The sequence below is a fragment of the Dermacentor albipictus genome, chromosome 1 (assembly GCF_038994185.2).
Source record: "Dermacentor albipictus isolate Rhodes 1998 colony chromosome 1, USDA_Dalb.pri_finalv2, whole genome shotgun sequence".
NCBI lineage: Eukaryota > Metazoa > Arthropoda > Arachnida > Ixodida > Ixodidae > Dermacentor > Dermacentor albipictus.
The window spans coordinates 243624971-243630596 of NC_091821.1; the positions used below are offsets into that span (position 1 = coordinate 243624971).

Genomic DNA, 5626 nt, shown 5'->3' on the forward strand with positions numbered 1-5626 from the left:
GCTTCGCTACTCGTGCAAATTTTTGGCAGCGGCGTAATCGTGAACACGATTACGCCACTGTCGAAAATTTACACCAGCAGCTAAGCAGAATATAGTAATTAGCTCTGTGTTTGTGTGGTTGAGCTTTGCGCCACCAGCTGGCGCCACCAATCTGGCCGCTCACGTTCACTCGTCGCTACTATAGACCAGAACACGCTAGTCTCGCACCCAGACTAACCGAACGCATACTCTCGCACCCGGGTTGCCCGGTCGACCGGCGCTATTTTCTACTGGGCTGCCAAAGTGTGTTCGCCGGCGACCAGTAGACATGGCAAACGCCAGCGGGCTCCAAAGTGCGGAAATGTGCCCGTTCACACGGATCCAAAATAGAAGAAGTCATCTGGGCATCATTGCGTCGTGTTTGGATGCCAAAACAACCAGCGGAAAAGGAGCAGGTTGCTTAGCGCTGTTTGCGAAGAGCACAACACACGTAGGGAATCGTGCCGGTGCGGTGTTTTCAGCCTGCGCCGATTTCCATTCGCAACGAAGAATGCCAAGCTGCGCCACCGGTGGATAGCTGCAGTGAATAGGAAGAACTACCAACCCAGTGAAAATGCACGAGTGAGTATTCGATCTGTGTATATTTTGGTGCCACGTTCAACTTTGCGCCCTACAAACGTAATACGCAGGTTTGCTCCGAGCACTTTCTGGGCAACAAGCCTACAGAGCAGAATCCCGCGCCGGTGCTTCGCCTTGGCTATAACAAAAAGGCAAGCATTTTCGTGTTTTCATTCAGGCAGAGCTCCCGACGGTTAAGCGGAACAGTTGAGTTTGCGGTTAGCGATACTTGCAGCTGGTGCACGGAATGACCATTAAGCGTGAACGACAAGTTGTAGGCCTTGCTGGTGAGAGTTATAATTGCTAACGAAAGTAAACCGAAGTCTGCTCGTCACGTAGCATGCGTCCACAAAAACGTAAACGACGACTACTCGTCGCCGAAGGTGTTCTTGCAGCGCACCTACCTTTACGAGCTGGTGTTGCAGGTGTCATTCGTAACGAATTCATTTGAGCCTCCTGAGCTCTAAACTGCGTGCGGGCTGTTATGCGGGGCAAAGCGCAAAATATTTCCGTTCATATGGCGAGGAAAATAAGGTGCGTAATTATTCTTGTATTTTGTAACAAAATTTTGATCATTCTCACTAGTTTTTTTTTTTACTGTTTTCTTTTCTAAGGGAGCGCCAACAATCCGATGGCCTCGCACAAGCGAAACAGGTCTGGTACCAGGTAGCTGCAGTTGGTGGGGCTAATTTCTTGGAATGCAGGTGCGGTTGTTGTCTTGTACCAAAGGGGTCCTGATGATATGCAGCTTTAAGTAGGGATGGTAATTTTACGTGCCCTGTCATGGTTTGTGCAACTGTACAACACCTGCATCTGTCATGCTCGCCCTGTTATACGGGCTTTGACTGCACATGTAGTTGAACATTATAACTACTGTAGTACCTCATTTTCCAATGAGTGCAGGTTTAGCATCATATGCTGCTTGTTCGAGTGCTGCAGGCTTTTGTTCTGAATGTTGTACTCTTAAGCGGTTGCACGATACAATTGGCCTGGTGTATTTTCTATTTCATTTTGAGAGGACTTTATATCTTCGCAAAAGTGATGGCATGGGAAAGAGCTACAGCCCTTCTTACTATAACATCTATTTTGTTTTCAGTGTGCAGGTGGTGAAGGGCAGGCGTCTGCTAACCAGGCAGTCAAACGACCTCGCCAGTTGGTTGCCAAGCGCGGCCAACCCAGTAGAGACCATTACAAACAAGACCAAACTGAAAGTGCAGATGACAGTGTTCTGCGTGCTTTAATAATATATGGCACCAACACAGTGCTGTAAATTCCTTCACAGGTTACGTGCCAAAAAGCTCACAGGTGTTCTAGCATATAGCGCGCGGTTTGTACAAACGTAATAGCGTACCTACCCGATGTATTCGCTTCTGCAGTCTGCACAGCACTCAGTGTGTCCATTGTGGACTTGCACGAGGTCTTGAAGTTTGATTGAATCCAGACAGCGAAAATAACAGGTTAGAAAAAACTTGAAACACGCCTTCCGCCCAGCTAAAAAGCCCAAGTTTCGCTTTCGCGCCGGGTCGCATCTCCCGGCGTGGCAGCCCAGGCCTGCTATTTCGCGGCGCTTGGGATAGATGGCGCGACCGGCGCTCATCAATATGGCGGCGCCCTTTGAATTCACGGTGTTCTGGTGTTATACACCAGAACACCGTGGCGAGAGGAGGCGATCGCGGAGGTTACAGCGGATTTTATACAAATAGCTGAATAAATTAGGTCAAATTTAATGGCCCTGTCCCATGGCAGGCTCGTCAAAATCTTGACAAGAAAGCTCGGCCTTTACACGAGTTTATCGGCCATATCAATTGTAGTAAACATTCACTTACTAATTAAAATGACAAGCATAGATAAATGCATGGGAAATGTAAAGCAGTAAATATATCACTGGACGACTACAATCGAGCACTTGCTGTCATGCTGGCATTACGAAGAACGCCGACAGCGGGGGTACAGTGTAGAGGGGGCGATATATAATATATATCGATAAGAACGCGACAGCCATCTCCATTGCGTCGCTTGTCGCTGTCGCGTGTAAGATCGCTTGCATGGGGTTTATACTTCACCATCTGCCTATTTTTATGTTCACTATGCAGTACGTACGACCTGTGGCAGCGATCTCCATTTACCACTCTCTGAACTTAGACTATATCTGCGGGTGCGGAAAGACGGCCCAGGGCGCGTGAAGTTCAGCCATCCCTGCTTGCCCTGCATCCTCGCACCCACCATTGGGTTACCAATACGGCCCACGGGTCGCGTAAGCGCCAGTCATGGCCAGTCGCGCACACTCATCGCGCAGGCTCCTTTCCAAGCGCGCCATGGAGGAAGGAAACTGAGGAGAGGCCCTACCCCCTCCGCGCGCGCTAGGAGAAAAGTGTGAAGGAAGTGACGTAGTGGGTTCCCCTCTTTCTTGCTGATTTTTTATTTCTTTGTCGCAGCGGCCACGCCTTTCGGGCCATTGCGGCTTTGTTATGGTTCTGTGCGCTGACACGTGTTGCTCCGTAGGTTTCGTACCGTGGCAAAGGCGCCCTGCGGGCAGGTTTGCGTTTTGGTCTCCGTGTATTGTTGCGCTGCGTTATCTGGACCACGACCTACTGGAACTCCAGACCTGCACAGATATCCGGCTTCTATGGGAGCAGCTTGCGCCCACTTTCGTTCAACCGACGGCCATAGGTGGCGCTTTTATAACCTGTTCGTCTGCTACGCGGTGGGCGGTTGTGCGGCGTTGTAAGTAGTACTGCAGCTGTTGTGTTACGACGAACTGCTTCTCTAGTTGACGATTTTTGCTAACACAGTGACAGAGATGTAACAAGGCTTTGATCGGTCACTTGGGTCCAAAAGTTGACTCCCCGAACCTAAAAAATGTCGGAGCGTGTAGTCCGCTGCTCTCTAAAATAGCGTTAAATAGCCGCTCCTATTGCCTTTTTCAAGAATATTATTATAAATCACATTGTGTATAGAGTTCGCAAAGTACACAACAGTTTTATTCTGCACGTTGTAAAATTCGCTTCTGCGCTCTTTAGAAACTTGAAACCACCGTAATGTTCGACGACAGAATGATTACCACTCATTTTAACTCTTAGAAGTTGTCCGTGAATGCGTCGTGAGTTCAAAAAGTGAATTACGCACACAGCTTCACTGCGTACGTATCTTCAGCACCACCGTTATGCTGCCGCCGTACTACGCGGAAAAGCTAGCTTTACAGTTTGAAAAGAGTTCCGTGACACGATTTTTAAGGCCTGCACTGCAGCACGTTTTAAAGCACTGGGATCGCTTAATTTTTTGCAAGCTTTCTACTGAGCTAGACATCCAACGATATTAAAAACAAGATATGCTCACCTTCCCTTGAAACAGAATCGATCAGACTATTGCACATATCGGGTGGAGGACTTACTAGTGAATACTTTTACTATACTTTTACCAGATCATCTTCCTTTCACTACGGCACACAGTAGTAAATCCTAATGTCATCTACGACATTAGGCTGTCTGTAATCAACTAAAGAAAGCTAGATTATCCTATGAATCTTTTAAAACAATTTTTCCAGTCTCTTAAGGAGGCTAGGAAAGGGAAATTTATGCCGTTGATCTAGCATTGCAGCGGCCACCTATGCTCGTTGTTTACATTTCTTGCACCGCTCATCCTCTTCTAGTTTCGCTATTCAAACGCAAAGCATTCGCAAATATGTGATCTTTTGTATATTTGTGAATTTATTCATTTACCGCCAAAACAAGCGCTTTGTCCCTGCCGAAATGGCAAGACCAGCGCTGAACAGATCGCAGAAGCAGACGACAGCGAACAGGTTATGACTAGCGCCACTCTGCTCGTACGTTCTTTCCCTAGCGGCAAAAGGGGCGAACTAGACCAGGCGTGCTGGAGGAGGGAGATCTGTGCAGGTCTGTAGTTCAGTAGGTCGTGATCTGGACCGTGCTCTACCGGATGCTGCTGTGGCCAGATGGTACAGGAGGAACTGAAGTTCGTGAAATGAACGCGCATGCAACGCTCTACGCAATGTACCGCGCCACGGCAATGGCTACGGACGAAGGAATATCCGCGGGAAATTTTGCCCTCTTTGGAAAAATCATGCTAACATGTTAACGATTGTCTAGTATTGCTGCGGAGCGCGCGGGTCCGAGCAGCACGGTTGCACGCAGCGCGGCGTGGTTTCTCGAGAAATGTAAACAAGACAGGAGAGCTGGCCTGATAGGTGGAGCAACACCATGAGCAACACCAACTTCCGACTGCACAGCTTCACGAAGAGTGACGTCAAGGCCTCTCCTTAACTTCCTCCGTGAAGCGTGCGTTCCATCACGTGACCTCCAATTAACCCGAATATTTAGCGCGTGGGAAGAATAATGCCCATCAAGCCGCCATGCATTTCTATTACACAGGGCTCTTTTCCATATTACAATCCCTATTTCCATACGTACATTAAACATCAGTTGCGAGTGAGCACGTGTGGTGTGTGTTTCTAGGTCCTTCATGTTTTATTAATATGCGTTACCAACTAGCCCATCTATCCATCATTTTGCTTAACCTCCAAATTTTTGTGTAATTTTATATATGTTATGTCTAATCTTCCCAAATGACATTTCGTCAGGAAGATTTCTTGTTGTATCTATGAGCATTCAAACTTTCAGAAGGTGTTACTTAACTTTTACCATTGATGTTCATTTGTGCCACCAAAAGCGCACAAAACGCATATATCGATAGGTTTCAGAAAGTGTACTAGACACACTCTATTTCCAAGTTACAACCAACTCTAGTAACTACTAGTAATGGCGGGACAGTAGCCACCGTAGCCAGCCAGTCGAACATGGTCGAACGGTTGTTATCAGTATAAACTCTTCTCTCATACTTGGGAAACAAAATCGTTTTTGATTGTTCAAAAAAATTATAAATTAGTGGTTATAATATTTTGATCGTTATTTTGTTTAAATTTAGCTGTAAATCCTATTTGCATAGAGTAAATCGGTGACGAATGCAGCGCTATTTCCTTGCCACTCGGCGTTTTTTTTTTTTCTTGCGACCA

The 5626-nt window shown here is 47.1% G+C and overlaps 1 long non-coding RNA gene across 1 annotated transcript; it reads left to right on the top strand.

The window, feature by feature from the left end:
- The first annotated feature begins 327 nt into the window (after positions 1 to 327).
- On the top strand, positions 328 to 2213 carry LOC139054314 (uncharacterized). The gene is made up of 3 exons (XR_011511120.1): positions 328 to 600; positions 669 to 749; positions 1694 to 2213. It is a non-coding gene; the product is annotated as an uncharacterized lncRNA (long non-coding RNA).
- The last annotated feature ends 3413 nt before the right edge of the window (positions 2214 to 5626 follow it).